The 21373-nt window shown below is 42.5% G+C and overlaps 1 long non-coding RNA gene across 1 annotated transcript in view; it reads left to right on the top strand.

Moving 5' to 3' along the window:
- The first annotated feature begins 2862 nt into the window (after window positions 1-2862).
- Window positions 2863-21373, top strand: part of LOC144827297 (uncharacterized) — a 167483-nt gene continuing 148972 nt past the window's right edge. Inside the window, exon 1 of the long non-coding RNA XR_013610125.1 lies at window positions 2863-2929. This is a non-coding gene — a long non-coding RNA (uncharacterized LOC144827297). The remainder of the gene's footprint in view (window positions 2930-21373) is intronic.

Raw genomic sequence — 21373 nt, 5'->3', positions numbered from 1 at the left:
TGGCCCACCAATTGAATCTCAACATTATCTCCTACATTGACGACACCCAACTCATCCTCTTCCTCACCAAGGAGCCACATACCACCAAAAATAACTTCCACAACACAATTAAGCATGTCACTATGTGGATAAGGAGCATCTCTTTAAACATGAACTCACACAACATGAAGATACTCTTTCTCAAACTCACCCCCTTAGCTTAAGATAAACTCCTGCTGATCAACTACACTGTGAACAGTACCAACACCTACTGACTGTACACAACCTATGATTCATATTGAACTCCTCCCTCTACAAGTGTAAACAAGTCCACGGCATTTCCTCATACTGCTATAACACCCTCAACTTTCTCCACAGCCACATCACCAACGACATGATACACCTATACTGCCTCAACATCAACAAGAGGATTACCTTCAAGCTCCTCACCCTCAGTTACAAAATAATGTACAACACCAGACAAATCTACCTTAACAGCAGTAATTCTGAAAGGCCAAATTTTGATCTCAAAATTTTGGCTTTAAAAATATTAAGTAAGAATTAGGTAACTCTTTAGGAAACGTTGCTTAAAAACTAATTGAGTATCATTACAATGTATTCAACCTTTGAGACATTTTAAATAATTAGTGTAATGTCCACATGTTGTAGAAGGTCCGTCATGAAAAATAATTGAAACAGCTACAAAAGTTCTTCCTGATATTGAAACTTGACCAGCTACAAAAATTTTAATTAAAGTTTGCAATTTTCATCCATTAATCAAGTACAATCCAGATAAAGTTCTGACTCGAGACAAAGCAACATATGCCATAACCTCTTTAAACACGGTACTTCCAATATTCACTAAAGCACTATCTACACTTAAACCTTGAGATTTATGAATGGTCATATTGGTCATTTTGGCATATGCCAAACAAATAGGAAACTGCTATCTGTGTACATACAAATCTTTTACAAGCAAGAACCGAGATAAACAACGACTAAATTGTTGTATTTCAGAAATTTCATCAAATTTGATTTTCAAAAATTCAATCCCATCTCTATTTGCATAATTAACAAAATCAACAATTTTACCCATGGCTCCATTTACTAAACCTTTTTCCACATTCAAATTATGTCGTAAAATTACCCTAGGGTTTACACATGCATATAAATTCTTTTCTAAACCAGCAGTTTTACTTATCGATTTCTCTAAAGAATCCAATTTTCTTTTCAACTTTTCAGTCAAAATAATAGTGATTCCTTCATGTTCTATTTTATCAATAGCTTCCAATTTTATAATTTCCTGATTTTCCAACTTTAACATTTCTTCATTGAATATACAACATTCACGTAGTGTTGGCATTATTCAGATTACAGATTGCTTTTCTGCAATTCTCATGTAGATTTTCTCTGGCACAATATTTTCATTTGGAAACAAATTCAAAAGTAATCGTCTCTGTAAAGCTTCTTTGCCATGTGTAGTCATTTTTCCAATCCTTATATCTTGAAGAATAGTTCCATAATCAGCACCATTTGCCTGTCGCATATTTGTAATAAGCTCCTTATACTCAAAATATGACCAAATGTTTACATTTCCAATGCTCCCTAAAGACTTTCTGGTATCTTCATGCGACAGTGTTTTAAACACTGGCTGTCCTTTTACAGGAGTAAGTTGTAGAAGATCTCCAAAAACTATGACGTGTTTTCCTCCGAATAATACGTCATACTCTGTTTTAAGAATTTGCTGCATTCTTAAATGCACAAAAGCAAGCATTAAGTTTGATACCATGCTTACCTCATCAATAATCAGAAGTTTAATTTTCCTCAAGACTCTTGAAACTTCACAACAAGCTTCTCCAGACAGCTTATGGTATTCAAATTTATTTTCATGCTCTACTGGTAGCCTTAATAAACGATGTAAAGTAATTCCTTTAATATTGTGAGCGGCTAACCCAGTTGGAGCAGTGACAACACAAAAGAAATATGAATCAGTTGTTTTGTGTAAATAAGTTGAAATTACTTTAATTAAGAAACTTTTTCCTGTTCCAGCTTGTCCACTCACATACAATCGGATAGGTTGAAATAATGAGCAAGAGCACTCTTTCTTTTCACGAAGTAATCCATGGTTAATCTCTTCTCTCACTTGCTCATATATTTGTCTCTGCTCAACATTAAGTTGTTCTTCCAAATTTCCTAAATGTCTTTCATCTTCTTGAGCTTGATACATTGCTGTTTCCACCTCTCCCATAGCAGTTGCTGCTTCATTTTGAATAATTGGTTCTCCTAATGGATCCTGACTTAACGGAGCAGAAGATTGACTGTCTTGAGAACTGTCTCTAGCAATCTCAACTGCAATTGTAGCTTTTTGTTCAATTTAATCGTTCAACATTTTAACATAATTAGCAAAAACAGGACATTCTATACTATCTTTAGTTCCATTGAAAGAATCTTCATAGCTGTCAAAATCTCCAAGTAATTCCAATTCTGAAAGCCATGGCTTGAAAAGTTGCAAAAGAGCTAAGAAGTAAAATTCCCTTTTGTCAGGAGTTTCGCAACTCAGTTTACAGTGATTAATCAAATGTCCTTTTCTTTGTTTTACCAAACATACTTCAGAACCAGTCACATATATACCATTATTGATGTTTTCTATAATATTCCGTTTAAAAATATAGTTTTGCAACACTTCATAGAGACAAATGTTCTCCAGATGGTGACTTCTGTTTGGATAATATGTATCCAACATATTTGTTTTCATAATATCTGTACTTTCTGGCTCCTTTCCAGCTAAATATTCAATTTCTTGTACGGATTTAAGTACTCAGTTTCATGTTGCAGCAAGACCTAGACTCACCCAAATGATTCTTCTAGATTTGGAGTATTGACTTGCAGATGATAAGCGATCCGAACATTCATATGCTCCAATTTCTTGATGAGATAACATCTTCAAACTGTAAGTGTATAATTTCTTACTTAGACTCTTCTCATGGGAAATCTCTTCCCATATTTCCTTCAATTCTGTCTTTTCTGATTTCGTTATGTACGATGTTACATATCGAGCAACAGCAATGGAATTGTCTGCAACATATTTAATATCCATGTTAGCATTCCACATAGTCAAAATGACTGGGTTGTAATTATTTATGTATTTTGACTCTTCATTTCTTCTTAAGTTGTAGGTATTTTTAGGAGACTTTCTTGTGATAGTATGTCGCAAAGATGACATAAAACTGTTCACTCTTCCTTTCGATATTACTGGTCGTGGAAATCCAGAACGGCATTTGGTGTAGAATTTGTCTTTTGATTTGTACTTTCGACGACAGTATTTCCCACAACGATGGCTTAGGAATCGTAAGACCTGTGGTCTTAAGTCCTTATCCTGTGTGCTTTTGGGTATATCACATGTAGCATATTCTTCAATAAAAGACATCACAGTATCATCTGACTCTGTTCCAAATTTGGGAGCATCTTTAATCCATAGTAGCATGTGTATGTGAGGAGCACCTCTTGCTTGATACTCCTTTCTCCAAAAGAAGTCCAAAACCTCTCCAAGAGAAGGATTTTTTTTATTGGTGATAAAAGACATCATAGCTAGGCTAACTTAGGGTCTGTAGACAATTTCCAATCCATCTGGGAGGTCTTCAAAGTGTACATTAGGGGGTAGCTATGTCCAAGCACTCGAGCGTCCTTAAATCCATCCGGCAAAGGCTGTCACTGTTAGAAAAGAAACTGACGGTGCTGGAGGACCGACAAAGGCACGTCTCGGACCCAGCAATAGCTGAGGAAATTAAAGAACTCATCACCGAATACAATGAGGAGGCGGACAGAGAGGTACAACACATGGGAAAATATGCCACCGCAAGAACGTATGGGGAAGGAGACCGACCTAGCTCGCTCGTAGCTAGAATACTCAAGGGCAGCAGGGGGAGATCCCAGATCTCGGAGTTGAAGACATCGGGGGGAAAAGTAATTACAGACGAAAGGGAGATGGCTGCAGAGTTTAGGAACTAATATACTGACTTGTACTCCTCCAGGGGTGGAGACCTATCGGATGACATCTCAGACTATCTTGAACACATATCGCTGCCCATGCTTACTAACACGTACCGGGAGTTTCTCATGCAGCCCATAGAGAGAGATGAAATAGTGGAGGCCCTGTTAGGTAGGCGCTCTGGCAGTGCTCCAGTGGCAGATGGGCTCACAGTGGGATTTTACAAAGCATTCCAGGAGAAGCTTCTCCCACATTTGTCCACTCTGTTCGACGACATCTGCGTTGAGGGGAGCATGCCACGATCAATGAGAGATGCACTAATAGTCACAATTCTTAAACCCGGAAAAGCTCCCAATGAGTGCGGCTCCTACAGGCCACTTTCGTTATTGAATGTTGCCGCTAAGCTATATGCAAAGGTATTAGCCACTCGCCTTGCACTTCTGGCTCCAGATCTGGTCGCACTGGAACAGGCGGGTTTCATTCCGGAGAGAAATTTGACCTATAATATACGAACCGTACTAGGTACTATGCAGCACATTAGGCAGGACACTAAGGCCATAGCGGTCTTCCTCGACATGGAGAAGGCCTTCGATTCCGTCGAGTGGCTATTCTTAAGTAGAGTATTGCGACACATGGGCCTAGGCAAGCCGTTTCACCAAATGCTAGGCGTTCTATATCACAAACCAACGGCCAGGCTCCGATTGGGAGATCTGGTGACGGACTCACTCCCTATTAGCAGGGGTACTAGACAGGGCTGCCCATTGTCTCCCTTGTTATACGCGCTGGTGGCGGAGCCACTTGCCTGTGCACTCAGGGAATACCATGGGAATGAAGGAGTCAACTTTCCAACATATCAGATAGTTGTGTCGAAATCCTACTACGAGAGAACTACGGAGTGGCATATGGTAGACTGGAGGACGATGTGGAAGCGTGGTGCAAGCTCCCACTCTCCTTACTAGGACGTATAGCCATCATGAAAATGGTGGTCCTTCCCCGATTCCTCTTCCTGTTTAGCGCCATTCCAATGGTTCTCTCCAAAACCTTCTTCAAATCCATGACACAACGTATGATTAAGCTGGCGTGGGGAGGCAAACAACCCAGAGCGAAGTGGACTCTGCTTACACTGCCGTGATACATGGGCGGTCTGGGTGCCCCTGATCTAGAATTATATTACAGAGTGGCACAGGCATCCCACCTTCACACGTGGATCCACGGAGATGCTGGGATCCCCCACCTCTGCATGGAACGGCTCTTTGCGGACCCTCTGCCACTCCCTGCCACGGTCTTCAGACCTGTGGATCGGAGAACGGGTGTCTTGGACTCCATTACAGCTAACAATCATGCATGGTACTCCCTCCTGCAGGCTCGTAGGGGTGCGTTTTTATATTCGCCTAGTATGCCCATTGAGTCGGCCTTGTGGATAGCGCCGATGAGAGAAAAAGGCGTGGTGCAAGCATTAAACAAACTGCACATCAAGACGGCGGGAGACTTATTTGTGGACGGAACAGTGAAAACAAGTGAATAAATTGTAACGGAGGGAAGTGAGGCTCCCCGGCTATGCCGTTTCCAATATCATAGGGTTCATAGTGCATTAACGGACCTGCTAGGTCCTGACATGGCGGAACCCCCTGAGGTCCCAGAACTCACATGCGTGATCAGAGCGAAGTCCCCCAGGAAGTTGATCACTAAGCTGTACAAACTCGCTCTGAAGCACATGGCGCCACTACCCACGAAAGCAAGAACGGCATGGCAAACTGACCTACAAGTCGAAATCAATGATGACATGTGGAGGTACTGTTGTGCGAACACTAAGGAGTTGTCGCTGAATGGTCGGCATACTTAGGTGCATTTTAAGTTTCTACAGAGGGTTTATTACACCCCAGAACGCCTTCACAGATATGGCCTGAGGCAATCTGCTGAATGTGAAAGATGCCACGTGCCGGTCTCAGATTTTATGCACCTAGCGTGGTATTGCCCAGGGGGTACTGCAATATTGGGACAGTATCTTCACAGCCATAAACGCGATTCTGAATCTTCAGCTAACTCCAGACCCGGCCCTTGCACTGGTAGGTTATTCCAGAGACTTGCCGGTAGCAGTTAGACGACTCACAGATATGGGTTTGTTAATAGCCAGGAGAGTAGTAGCAATGTGCTGGATGAGGGGGCCACTACCAATGACCAAAAGATGGGCTAAAGACATGCTGTATTTCTGTACACAATCTGAGCTTTATAGCGACCTTCTCTCACCCACGTCCCAACCCAAGAACTTCTGGGGCCTGTATCTGACGCACTTTAGGGCTGGGGATGTGGGCGCTGCTGCGGAAGTTGTTCAGAGCGAGGTCGTACTCACACACTGGGGTTACACAACACACCCAAGCTTAGAGGTTACGCACTTGACATGACACATGGGAGCAATACGTAGATAGGGGGTGGCGTTTTTGCAGTGACTCGTGAGGGCAGACTAAGACCCATAGGCCATGACCACATTCAAGAGACATGAGCTGGGTTGTGCTGCGCTATGCAGCACGGTCGGGCTGCAGCCATAAGTTAGATTGCTACTTGATTACCGAGCCAGCACAGAGATGTCTGGGGGCACTTGGACACTAATCCTCTGTTGTATAGCTCCTATATATCCCTATATCGTGTTAAGTTAGCATAGGTACGTTTGAGATTTAAACGCCATTTTTCCTTTCTTGCAACTTCTGCACACGACCCTTATTTGTTGACTTAGCTTTCAACCTAGTAGTTTGCCGTGGTGAATGTGAGAATAATATGTTATTGCTCTGATATCTGCTTTGTTTAATAAAACATGTCTGCACGGAGAGTGCTGAAGTTTCAGGAGCAACACGATATGGAATTGTTATGAGGTCTGATCTCCACGCCTTCATAGTCATAACACAAGTGCAGCCTTTGCCAACTTGGGCTTGAGGCGGGATTGATATTGCTTTGCACGAGAATTGTTAACACACTTGATGCGGTGCACATGCAGAGAGAGCTGGTGTATGCTGATGTGATTCCTTCATGCTAGGACACTAAGGTATGGGCCCGCCCTAAAACAACCCAAAGAGACCTTCTTAGCTAATAATATAATATATGTGTCAGGGAGGGTGAGATATAAGTGTTGTTAACTCTTATTCATTACAGCATGTTAACATGCTGTCACCATTCGCTTTTTATGTCTTAGTAACTATGCTGATAATTTTGCTACTGATAATAAGTATACTTGTATTATCAAAGATACTGCGCCTGAGAAGACGGCATTAGTAAATAAACATTTCAAATGCACATGTGTCTTCTTTACTCCATGTTCTGGTTTGTAATGATAATATAACGAAAGAGTGTTCATGAGTCCCACGTACCCTGAGGTACTGTAAGTTCATGTTCTGGTTTGTCTAAACATTGGGTGTTTGAAATGTCCAATGAGACACTGTAGCTAGCTCGGTAAGGGGTGAGTTGGTTGCTAAGGTAAGTTTTGGGACATCCTAATTTGCCGAGGTTCCACTCCTCTGTGCACAGTTCTGTGTGAGTACAGAAACCCTGCAACATGGCGCCCAACGGTTTCGGTGGTCTTATATCATGACACTCGAGTAGTTTATCGTTCATGCCTTAACCCCTTCACGTCCGTTTCCGGAAAACGGGGTGTTGGTGAAACCTACCTATTTTTTGAAATAGGTCTTTATTCAAGCTTGATTCTTACTTAAACGGTTTCTTTGAATTACTACCCAGTTGTGCTACAAAGTATTCTTTGTGTTTTCTTGTTTCCAATTCTGTAATGGCGGCAGCGGTGGCTATTGCGCAGCATAGTCGCGTAGCGGTACGCAACCATCTTCAGGCGTACCAGGTCCCAGTAGATGGGATGGCTGTGATTTTCGTGGTAAGTGCAGATCCGGCGTTTCCTTACGAGTTGTTTTACTCTTGGGTTACGTTTCCGGCTGTGGACGCTAATTCTGGTTTGTTCCACTCCTACACCGCCTCGGATGTCCCGGCTGAATATACGCCATACAGGGCATTGGAAATACCTATTGATCATTGGCAGCATCGAGTTTGGTTTGATGGCGCCCTCCCCCACTCTTTGTCCCGTGCGAGGTTAGGTCCACTCTCAATTCCAGGTACTAATTGGCCTGCGTTGGGTGGCTTTACCCCGCACCCGAATCACGGGGCTTGCACCCTGGCAGAAATTCGCAGGCTGCATGTAGTTTCCATTTCCGTGATTCGTGCTTTAGTGCAATACATCGGTCGACATCTTCCTGGTGGTCCCCAGGGGGGTGCGGCCGCTCCCATGGAACGAGGCGGAATGCGTCTCAATCCAGTGATGGTAAATTCGGTTTTTGGTGCACGTCCTGTTGACAACGATGACTTCCCATTCTGGCTAGCAGAGAAGTTTGATCAACTGGAGGCGGTTTTTCCGAATTCTACTCCTGCTGATAAACATAGAATGTTGACGATTACTCTACCGAAGGATATTACTCCTGAACTTGCTGACTGTGACAGCTGGGGAAAAACATTTGCGGCAGTTTATACAAGGTGCTTCGGCACCCCGTCTATGACTGCCCTGCCTGAAATCGTTAGACGTGTTCAGAATGATCACGGTCCAGAGGCAGCGGTTGAATTGGGTATGCGCCTGTGTGGTTCTTTTGAGATTGTAAGTGATCTCATTCTCTCCAATGTTAAAGGAGATGCAGTTAACTTTCAGGTGTCGAATGCTTTGGCTGCTCTGCCCGATGCCGACAAACCCCGCCAGTTAGCAAAGATTGTGGTGGCCGCTTATAAAACAATTGGCCGCACAAGTAGAGGTCTGAAATATTTTCCAGTGAAGGAGAAAAAACAACCACAGGGACAATCTGCAGTGACAGATGCCCAGCCCAAGTCCAAAAAATCTAATTGGCCTAAAAAACAGACACAGGGGAAGCAGACAATGCAGACTCAGGGTACTTTTCCTGCGATACAATCTCCTGCGCCACCCGAAAAAGTTTATGATTTGCGCGACCGCGCGATGATTAAATCACCTGATCGTTTTCAGGGTTCTGATCAACGCTCTCCTCGTTCCTTTCAGGACACATCGGCCCCGAAGACCGGTGGAGGAGGAGGGGGTGGACGTGGACGTGGTGGCCAACAAGGACGTGGTCAGTCCCGCCAGACGGACGGCGCAGTGAAGCAGGAGGATTCTACGCCTAGGCGTCCGCAGTTTGCGAAAAAGAAAGTCGCAGCCTTAACAGCGCATCGATATGCCACAGATAGTGAGAACGCGGCTTCGGAATCTGACGTGGGCTCTGACCTTGCTGGACAGCGCGGCGGAGATAACCATAGTCAGAGAGGCGCTGCGTCCACTACTGAGGGTGACAGCGACTGATGTCTACGTTGTGATAGAAACAGCGGATACGAGACTTGCTCCCCCTGAAAGACTATATGAAATTGTCCTGTTAATTGAAGGTGACATACAGCGTACCGTTAAAGGTGTATTTTGGGAGAATCTGTCTTCTACATATGATATTTTACTTTCGGAGGCTGACTGGCCCCCACCTTTTGTGCTCGCGGCGCCGCGAGGGGAGGAGGTGATCCTACCCAGTTTCGCGAACACTGTCTCGAAAGAGCATGCGCAGCATTTTGCAGAAGAGTGGGCTCGGGCTCTCGCGCCGGCTCTGTACCGTAACCAATGTGGTTGGGATAAATTGTCGCCTTGCCACGAGATTCCTTTGCGGTCTCAGCCGCAGCCTCAACCTCAATATCCCATCCGGCGTGAAGCTAAATCTTCCGTCGCGGAAATCCTTGAACAATTGGAATATCAGGGAGTTATTGAAACGTGTGTGTCACCGATGAATAATCCCCTTTTTACTGTGAATAAACCTGACGGATCATATCGTTTGGTTTTGGATTACCGGCATTTAAACTCGCATTGCCGTAACTGTGCAGTACAGAATACCCACGGCTCTGCCCTAGTGGATAGTCTCGTGCGTAAGCGTTTCAAGACAACGCTTGACATATCCAATGGTTTTTATGCCCACAGATTGGACAGCTTTAGCTCCCAATGGACCAGTTTTACAAGCGCTGGAGTCCAAAAGCAATTCCGGCGTCTTCCAATGGGCTACAAGAATAGTCCTGGTATATTTACCGCTCGAATTGTCTCTATTCTGGAGGCACTCGACCCTGATGCTTTTTCGTATGTGGATGACATATATCTCACAGACGACGATATTTGGGAGCATCTGTGTCGTGTAAATTCTCTTGTTTGCAACTTCGCAGACATGGGTTACAAATTCAACTTAGCAAAATCGCACATTGCAGAACACACAGTGTTGTTTTTGGGCTATGAGCTCAACAATGAAGGTAGAGGTTTGGCTCCTCACTTCTTAGAGAAGTGCGCACAATTGCGCGCTCCAACAACACTGAAAAAATTACAGTCTTTACTGGGCTTTTTGAATTTCGGTAGGACTTACATTCCGGAATATGCCCAGCGTATCAAGCCTCTGTATGCTTTGATACAACCAACTTTCTCAAAATCATGCTGGCTGCCTGAGCATTCAGCCATTTTGCAATCCTTGCAGGCTGATCTGCTCACTTCTAAATATTTACTGACTCGTGATAACCACACCAACCTGGTAATAAGAATAATTCCTGGGACGGTGGGTTTCACATACCTCACTTTTAATGAAGGTGACACAGTACCTATTGCTTACAAGTCACACTTGTACACCTCGGCTGAGATGCGGTTTCCCACCATAGAAAAGGTTTTAACTGCTGTACAGATGGCTATTCTAAAGGAACGAGCTCTGTCACAGGGGAAACGCATGCTAGTGGTAACACCCTGTCCTCATTTGGAGGCAGTCACGAAAGCCAGTGTACCAAATTCAAAGGCTTTGCACCCTCGGTGGATTCAGTGGGCTGCGTCATTGTCATCCGCAGATGTCATGTTTATTTTTGACGCTTCCTTACGGTCGCAGGAGTACTTGCAGTATGAATTCGTTCATCCTGCTCCTCTGGCGATGCGACCTTTGGACTTCCATTGCATCATTTACACTGATGGGTCGGCGCAGGTTGCGCATGGCTCTAAACATGCCTACGTTTCCGCATGCGCCATTGTGGTCGGTGCTATGTTGAATGATGAGTTCATTTCCAGGGAGGTACACACGTTGCCCCTGGGCGATTGCACCGCACAATTGGCAGAGCTTCGTGCTCTCTTACTAGCTTTGGAGTACGCAGATCCAAGTGTTACTACTCTAATTGTAAGTGATTCTTACTACTGTGTCCAGTCTTACAATGAAAACTTGTTCTTTTGGATTCAAAATGATTTTCATGATTCCAAGGGTAGCACAATAAAACATAAAATGATCTGGGTTCGAGTGGCGGAGCTTAAGGCTATGTTGCCACTCGTTTATGTGATTCATACTCTCGGTCATCAGCGCGTGGGAGTTCACGCTGTTGGCAACTCGCTTGCTGATGAAGCGGCGAAATCAGCAGTATCTACATACTTAGTTGCAGCAGTTACTAGGTCTAAAACCAAGATTGATAGCGACATCTTGGCAGCGATTGCTGCCTCTGAGAAGGGAAGTAAACATCCTGCGGGATTCCCTTCGAAGTATAAATACCACTTAAGTCCCGAAAAGGTTCCTTTTGTGACAATTCCTGATGTTGGGGAACGGCTGATTCCCAACTCGGATCGCAGAGCAGACTTGATTACAGCGGCTCATGAAGGTGTGGCGTCTGCGCATGCGGGCGTCTCGGCCACTGTAACTCAATTACAATTACGTTTCTGGTGGCGGGGACTGTACAAACAGACGCGTGATTATGTCCTTCTTTGTGACATATGCCAGCAGATTAAACCTTCAACTGCTACGCGTCCGCCACAGACTCAGTTGTACATTTCTAATAAACCGCTAGGCTGTGTTTATTTAGATCACTGCGGTCCATTTTCATCTGATACTGCGTATAAATACATCTTAGTAGCAGTTGACTCATGCACACGCTTTGTGTGGGTATGGCCACATCGCAGCGCTGATTCACGGACTGTCATCAGAGATTTGCGTATCTTTATAGGGATTTTTGCCTGTGGTACCTTCCATTCGGATCAGGGTCCGGCTTTCGCCTCTAAGGCATATAAGGATGCCATGACTTCGATGGGGGTCCAAGTCAAGTTTTCGTCACCCTACAGACCCGAGGGTAATAGTGTAGTTGAACGAATGAACCGTGATTTAAAGCAATCTTTGACAGCCCGAGTTATAGGCACTGGCAGAAACTGGCTGGCTCACCTCTATGGCGTGCAGCGTGCTCTTAATAATCTCCCTAGAAGGTCTCTGGGTGGGCGGACCCCATACGAAATGCTCTTTGGCATCAAGATGTACGTCCCTGACCTTGACGGTCTAGACTCGGTGGTTCGCGCCACTTCCTTTGACGCAGATGAACATTGCAATGTTTTACAGAATCTACAAAAGACCAGAGACAGTCTTGCAAAGGAACATTTGCCCTCCACTTCGGATGATGCGTTGCAGATCCCGGTAGTTGGCTGGCTACCCCAAGTTGGAGAACTGGTTCGTGAGAAGATCGACAACAAGAAAGAGTTTGGTCCCTCCTATCGAGCTCCAGTCCCTGTGCTTGGAGTGAAGGGCACAAGAACAGTCATTTTACCACCACTTCCAGGTCGTAAGGAAAACAGGTTTATTTCTATTGACAATGTCAAGATACACAGAGTGGCCGATTCTTCTTAGCATGACACCGGCAGTTTCCTGTCCTTCCATTGTCCTTCCATTGTGAGAAATTCAATTATGCCCACTGCCTCTAATACTGAACCTGAAGTGGCCATAGAATTACCTGCTGTTTCCAGTCCATTATTAAATGATTTGCCAGGAACTAACCTTGATGAGACAGACTATACATACCCCACTGATTTGTCCATGCCTGACCTGCAAGCTCGTTTAGCCACGGAATCCAGATTTTCATTTGACTCTGCCTCCCTTGCCTCGAAAAAACCCTCTCAAATTGCGGTATATGCGAGCCTGTTTAAAAAACATTTTTTGATTCCTCCTTGGATATACATTTGGCTGGTCCTTTTTTCGGTTTACCTTTTTATGTCAATTGGTTTTGTGTTTTATTTTTTTCGGATTATGAATGGACACTATGTCGAGGAGAGAACTTGCATTACTCATTTAAATGGAACATTGGCTCCGCTTTCCTCTTCACATTCTACACACAGATTAAAAAGAGACTTGACTTTGGTTAACATCACAGCATGGCCCGTTCTGGATGGAATCGCGTGGGATGCAGTTCGTTTTCAGATTCATGGCCCAACGGAAGTCGTTAATGTTCCTAATGTACTAAGAGTTAATATGGGGGATGTGGTGAAACAAAACATTCGTTCTGATGATTGGGATGTTAATGCTGTGGAAAGTTTGTTTTCTGATTTGAAATACTATGCTGCTTTTGATGCTGAGGATTTATATTTAGAATCTGCTAATTATGGTGAATTGTTCTGTTTCCAACATTATGGCAATCACTTCTTACACAAGACATCTTCCCGAAGGGATGCGGTTAATTTTACTCAGTGGGAACATTGCCCAGCACCAACACAAGGGAGTTCAGAAACGTTTCTTAAAAAGTATACTTATTTCACTGACTTTAATCAGTCCAATCCCGAGTCCTTTTATTTTAAATTACACAAACAGCCACAGTCCAAGGTTCGACTTACAAATACAAAATTGTTATATTCAAAGGCTTTCCTGGATCAATTAGTTTCTGGAGGGTATGAGTTATGGAAGGATACCATAGACCTTAAATCAGTTTGGGGCTCAAGAGCCTGGCAGGTACAAGGCACTGAGGCTTTGCACCGTGCATGTCTCATCCCAAATCATATGTGGTTTTTAAATGAAACCATTTCCCAGACCACATGCTTTGGATTGGCTACATCTAAAAGGTTAAACACCCCGTCTTTCCCGGAGTTGGAGGAATATGAGAATTGGAGTAATTTTACTAAATTGTCCATTAGAGAAATACAGGCTCTGCTTCTGAATTCCTCCTTTAACATTTCCAGTATGAATCCCAAGGGTTGGCTGCTTTGGCACCGTAGTGCTGATTCTTGCCAAAAAAGATTTTTAAATATAACTGACGGTTTTAAGACTGTTAGATCTGATCCCCGTTTTGATTCATACTGTCACCTCTTACTCTGTGGGCAAGTTGTGTCAAGCTTGGCTGAAACATTCAACTTTACCTGCGGTTAAATATCACCTTTCCAGACTGAATGCAGACGTGGATTTGAATGATTTCATTAAAGGCCCAGCTAGTGGCAGGTCGAAAAGGTGGTTATATGGTGTTTACAATGAAATTTGGAAACTCTCACAGATTGAGGCTGCTTCACGCCTTAGGGCTATTGATCAGGCGAATCTTGAGAAAGTGCTTGCAGTTGTTGACAATAGCATTAACGTGCTTTCCTCTAGAATTTACACATTAGATAATATTGTGTCGTCTGTTGTTGATATTGTGCATGATGAAGTGTCTGTATTATACCATGGTCAAAATCAATTACGTTCAATCATGCAGTTTGCATGGACACTTCAGACTCTGAAAATGGGTAAAGTTCCCTGGGGATACATGAACGTTTCCTCTTTATTTGCACCGTTTAATTTGACAGACAAACAACGCTTGCTTTCAATGCGTGATGCTTCCTTTTCTATGCTACATATTGAAAGGTTGGAATCTTTACCTTTTTCTGTGGCAGAAGCCACTGCTGCTACGTGGCTTATCCACGGTTTAATAACGCTGCCTTTTGCTTTATATAAGTTTTCAAATTGTATGAAATATGTGACAATAGGTCGTTTTGAGCCCTTAGGTAGCGGTTTTCTTCATGAGGTCTGGTCACTCCCATACACATACAGATGTTTCAAGGATGAACAAGAAGTTTATCTAACAGGGGATGAGTGTACTGAGACGCCAGATCATTCTTTAATGTGCAGACACATACAGTTACACGGTTCATGTAACAAGGACCGACCGAATATGGCTTGCGTTTTACAGGGCACGCCAGTTCCTGTTATCATCCCCACGTTTAAATTGTTAGAGAATGGTAGTTATTTAATGCTCAATAATGAAAACTGTTGTGGTTTAATTAAAGGTATAGCTTTCATAGTAACCGTTAGTGAGCGAGTTATTTGCTGCAGAAATGTTCTTTATCCTCCCACACGTGAACATAGGGAGTCTTCCATTTGGCCACAGATACCGACCTTGGGAGCAGAATTCAGCGGCATGGCTAGAATAAGAGCTCTATTGTCCCAGAAAGAGGTGGCCTTGAGCTCGGCCCGTGAAACTTTCGTGCTTCACATTGCTAACACCCGTACGGAGGTTCAGGCTCTTTTAAACACTGATTTGCCTTTGCATTTCGGAGCCATGGTCCGTTCTATCTTTAACGCATCCTCCACAACGGGCCTAGCACATTTTTTTAAAGTTGTTAGCGGTGGTCTCGTGACTTCCTTTGAGAAGATTTTTGGAGTCATCCCTGCCTTCTTCCATTCTATTTTTTCATCCTTATTTGGAGGGTTCCCGTTTTTACTTGCATTAGCGGCTGGCGCATTGGTGGTTTTCTGCCTTTTTAAATATGGATGCCCTTCCTGTGCAAGACCACGCTCAGCTGCTACTGACGCGGTTTCGCAACCGCATGCTTGATTATTATGGCACACTGCCGTTGGCGACTCTAAGCACGGCTTTTGGATTATCTTTTCGGTTCTCCTATTTCACCTGTGTCCAGCCTGTATTTCGCTGCCTGACCTGTGATTTCCTTTGGGCCATTGATTTGTGTCTCTGCGGACCAATATCTGCTGACGTCGATTTTGATCAACTAATGAGTCCTATCATTGCTCACGAGTTGGTTTGTTCTGACGAAAGGATTATGGCCTTGGCGGTGGCACATGGACTAATGGGTCCCTGGGATGTGTTGTCGGCAGCGCAAAGTTTCTTGGAACGAAGTTTTCTTGAAAACCCACCGAGTTGTCCTCTGATGGTTATAGAGGATCCGGTGCTGGAAGATCACGTATGTTCCTTTCATCTTTTAAATTGGATGGCTGAACTGTTTTCGGATGAGGACAGTGACTTCCTCCTGGAGGCTGTTGCAGCTTACTTTTCATATACAGTCTTATCATAGACACTGCCTCAAATTGGCATGCTGATTGATAGCAAATCCTTGATTTTATTGACTTTTGGTCAAGACATTTTATTTTTGCTTGCCTATTGGCTTGAGCCACAGTATACTTGTGGGATATTTTTTAGCATTAGTTTTTATAAATTGGATTTTTATTCATGCTCGTTTATAATTGGATTCTGCTCTCATGTGATGGCACTTCTGTTATCTTATTTAGTCCGTTCTCGGATCATGGGGGGGTGTTGTATAGCTCCTATATATCCCTATATCGTGTTAAGTTAGCATAGGTACGTTTGAGATTTAAACGCCATTTTTCCTTTCTTGCAACTTCTGCACACGACCCTTATTTGTTGACTTAGCTTTCAACCTAGTAGTTTGCCGTGGTGAATGTGAGAATAATATGTTATTGCTCTGATATCTGCTTTGTTTAATAAAACATGTCTGCACGGAGAGTGCTGAAGTTTCAGGAGCAACACGATATGGAATTGTTATGAGGTCTGATCTCCACGCCTTCATAGTCATAACACAAGTGCAGCCTTTGCCAACTTGGGCTTGAGGCGGGATTGATATTGCTTTGCACGAGAATTGTTAACACACTTGATGCGGTGCACATGCAGAGAGAGCTGGTGTATGCTGATGTGATTCCTTCATGCTAGGACACTAAGGTATGGGCCCGCCCTAAAACAACCCAAAGAGACCTTCTTAGCTAATAATATAATATATGTGTCAGGGAGGGTGAGATATAAGTGTTGTTAACTCTTATTCATTACAGCATGTTAACATGCTGTCACCATTCGCTTTTTATGTCTTAGTAACTATGCTGATAATTTTGCTACTGATAATAAGTATACTTGTATTATCAAAGATACTGCGCCTGAGAAGACGGCATTAGTAAATAAACATTTCAAATGCACATGTGTCTTCTTTACTCCATGTTCTGGTTTGTAATGATAATATAACGAAAGAGTGTTCATGAGTCCCACGTACCCTGAGGTACTGTAAGTTCATGTTCTGGTTTGTCTAAACATTGGGTGTTTGAAATGTCCAATGAGACACTGTAGCTAGCTCGGTAAGGGGTGAGTTGGTTGCTAAGGTAAGTTTTGGGACATCCTAATTTGCCGAGGTTCCACTCCTCTGTGCACAGTTCTGTGTGAGTACAGAAACCCTGCAACACCTCTACGGGAAGTACACAGGGAGGGGGCGGACTTGCGCAGGGTAGTTGGGGGGAGGGGATAGTTCATACATGCTGCACGCTCTACACTAGACGGGAACACTACATGAATATAATAGCACCTAGTGGGGATTGACAAATGCTTGCTGAGGGATTCCTCCAGTATGCTACAGATTGAAGAGGGGCAGGGATGCTCCATTACATTTGCAATGGCCGCAGAGACTTGATTTCTAACTGTACAGATTGCCACCGGGCCCCAGGGTTGTCGGCTTAATGGCTGTGTCATGCTACTGTAAAGTTTCTTGTTTCGGATTCGAAGATACTCTGCCGCCGGCCCCCGGGGTTGTAGGCTACAGGCTGTGTTCATTCATTGACAGAGAGCAATAAAGGTTGTTTAAAACTGTATTCAATATTTATTATATTTGGATTTGCCTCTCGAAGAAATTGAAGTAAATCATCCCAAGCATATTCAGCACAGCTTAGAGTAAGGAACCATGTATGAGTTCCTAAGTTCCTTAACATTCATTTAGGTTCTCCATGACGACGGTACCAGTACTCATTAGTACCACGCTGACAAGCCATGAGATTAATCAGCTGAGATTCCAAAACATTATCTTTCTGGTGTACTTTATCCATAAATTCCTTTGCCGAAATATTTTCAGATGTACACCTGTTTTCAATATATGGTTTCCTGCATAAGAAAGTTCAGACAAATCACTCTCAAACAAAAGATGAAACAAATACGGAATACGGTGTCGAAATCTTGGATCTTCTGCATACAATCTTAATGTCCGGTATTCAGATGCAGGAATCTGCACAGGTCGGTCATCATATCCTCCTCCTTATCCTGTAGGAAACAAATGAGGGAAACAACGAGCTTCCAAGCTTTTTTCCCCATACACTAATGGGACTTCCCTTTGCTTCTTTCATGTGGAATAACTGTATAGTATTCCCCATCACTTCTTTGGAATGCAGTGGATGAACACTGTAATGTTCATATATTTCTTCAGTTCTGGACACATCCACTTTTTCAATTTGTCCAGATGGCAAGTCACTATCTTGTTCTACTGTTATTTCTTCTTCACTCATAAACACGTCTTTATAATATTGATTATATTTCATCAGATACAACGTTGCCTTTTTTACTTTCCTAACATCCACTAATTCCTGCCAGATTTTCTTATTCTTTCTAGGTACGCCATTAACAAGAATAACTAAAGGTTTATCTTCTACATTTCCTACACCAACAGTTTCAATATTTTCTTTAAATCTAATGGCAAATACACAACTCTTCCCTTTAATCCTCTCTGTAAATCTGAAGGAGGCAATTTCCCTGTCTTAGGCTCCATACGAACAATAGCCTGAAAAGGATGGACACATTGATTAAGAATAGACTCATAGGTATTTAAATCCACCAGTTCAGAAGGAATTTTTATCAACTCAAAATTATTATGCACAGCTCTAGCAGGCATTTTATTATCGTCTAATTTGTTATAACAATATTTACAAATACACTGATTACAACCCAAATCAAAAGTATTCTCTACCAACAAATAAGTTACAAATTCTATCCACTCCTTATTATTTTCCTTTTCTCAGTTTAAATACAAATCAACATTCCTAGTCTGATTTTTATAATGAGTACGTCAACAACAAATACAAGAATAATTTGGTGTTTCACCTGAAATCACCTTGAAATTTGTAATTTCTTGCTCAAATTTTTCTGTACTACAATGTTGTACATTCTCTTCTACATTTCCTTCTACTAACGTATCAATTTCTGCACTACCTTCTTCTGCACCAAAGTAACTAACCTGAATTTCATCACAAACATTCTTTACATCTGACACAGATCCATGCAAAAGAGCACTGTTCAAATTCTTTAACATTAGAGCTGGACTTTCAACGTTCTGACTAATTTCCTCATTTCAGTATGATGTACTGCCAACATCCTGAAATGGTGAAAAACACTTCTACATACTTTTTTAGAGAGACAAGCCAAAGAATGTCCTTGCAAACCAGTATTTTTTCTCACTCTGCAAGGGTCTAAACCTTGCAACATCTTAATCTTTTGTTTAACACTTTTCTTAGTATAGTTACGTAACAAATTGTGTAAAAAATCAATAGATTCCTGCTGTACACTACAAATACTACTGCAATTCCAAGTGTACACTGGAGCTTTAGGACGTCTCCCCAAAACTTCATCAGCTAACACCTATTCTAAATTTCTAGGAACAATTTTCACTTTCTCAATAGGACAACGATTTTTAACCTCATAAGCACGACCTGTAGTGTCAACTGCATGCAACAACTCATTACTCTGAAAATAACTCTCCTCATTAAAAAAAGGCTCAGAACTTGAACTATGTTTCCATTCACCCAAACAAACTTCAGAAAAAGTACTTCTATTAATTACTCTTCTCCATTTACTTTTGCTCTTCATTAAATGGATTGACTTATGAAGTGATCGAATTCTATTGATTAGTAAAATAAAAAGGTTTTTTTTAACTCAAAAGCTTTCTCAACTACATTCACAATACATTTTCTCTTCTTATGAAATGCAGTTTTCTTCTTACAATTCTTTATTACCTTAGTTAGGTTTTTCAAAATTCTATTAAAATACGTCTTCTTCCTTATTTCCTTATATTGATTTTTTCATCTTTTACTATTTACATTTTTTTCAGAAGTCTTTCCATGGTTCTCCTCTTTTCTCTTAGTAGTAGAAACAGTGATTGTATTTTTTGCTTTGCCCACACTACTATTAGTGGTTGACAATCTTCGCAAAAAAATCTTAGTTTTCTTACCATGACTTTTTTTTTCTTAACACATAGTTGTTCAGTGAAATGTTGTAGATAACTTTTCTTTAAATAATCTGATTTCCTGCGTTGTTTCTTGTTTGCTATTTTTGTAGGCATGATGATTTTTTTTCAGTGGTAATGAAAATAATCTATCATTAAAAATATATTTCACTTTACAAAAATAAATAAATAAAATACACTATTATATAATTTATAAAAAGAGAGGAGATATTATGACAACAAACATAAGAGTATGAAAATAGAAGGACTTCCAACGAGAGAAAGAGAACTATGACACAATAGGAAATATAAATAGAAAAGAGGATATAAGCAAACACTGCAGTATAAGGGGATAAATATAGAATAAAAAGACTGGAAAATATGAAGAGATAATGAGGAGGAGAAAGGTGACAGTATGAGGACAGAAGGGATAGTATTAGAAGTAAGACACAGAATATGAGGGGACAGGGGGGAAAGTATAAAAAGTAGTTAGACAATTGGAGAAGTGTGGCTCAATGGTTAGAGCAGGCAGACCTCGATGCAGAGCTCTGGCCAGGGACCAGGGTTCGATTCCCGCCTCGGCGCGTTTCGGGCTCATTAATTCCCCTGACCAGATATTCTCGCCTCAGTGCCTGTTCTGATCATGGGTCCCACGCTACAACTCTGGGCAATAGCTTGCTTAGTCTCCACAACGGCCCCCACAACGCGAGGGATGCCCAGGAGTGGACACTTCACAGAGAAAGCCAGGAAGGGTTCCCTTGCGGTATTCGTACAAGCGCCGGGAAACCCACTGCGGGTAGCTGTGCGCTATACAAGTACAAAAACATTTACATTTACATACAAGGGAGTATAAAAAGAAGTGGGACTATTAGGAAACAGACAAGACAATAAAGACAAAGAGACACTAAGGGACCCATTAGGATGGTGGGCAGCTTTCCCTTACCAGACTGGCGGTACCCACTGCCAGCCTGACAGGAGCAATCCACTCACCAACTCTACCAGAATGACTCCCCACCATATTTGCATGGCTAGAGAATCTACAGCAGTCGGAAAGACCATCCACCGCTTTTCTGCCCTGCTTGCCTTACAACCAGTGTGGAAAGGGTATAATATAGTGGCGGTGTCTAATATACACCACCAGACATATCATGATAGACCTCTGCATATGCTTTTCAGTAGCAGTGATTCTGCCACAGAAAGACATGTAGTCTTTACTGTGGGAGCCCCCTGCAGACCCCCAGAGTGCAGGTATAATTGAGGGTGCAAATAAGGGGTACCTGTGGTATCCCCCAGCATTTGCATACACAAAGCAGAAGACACAT

Source organism: Lissotriton helveticus, chromosome 4_1 (genome assembly GCF_964261635.1).
Source record: "Lissotriton helveticus chromosome 4_1, aLisHel1.1, whole genome shotgun sequence".
In the NCBI taxonomy this organism is placed as follows: Eukaryota; Metazoa; Chordata; class Amphibia; order Caudata; family Salamandridae; genus Lissotriton; species Lissotriton helveticus.
The sequence above is the reverse complement of the archived record's forward strand: the minus strand, read 5'-3'. Positions and strand labels throughout refer to the sequence as shown.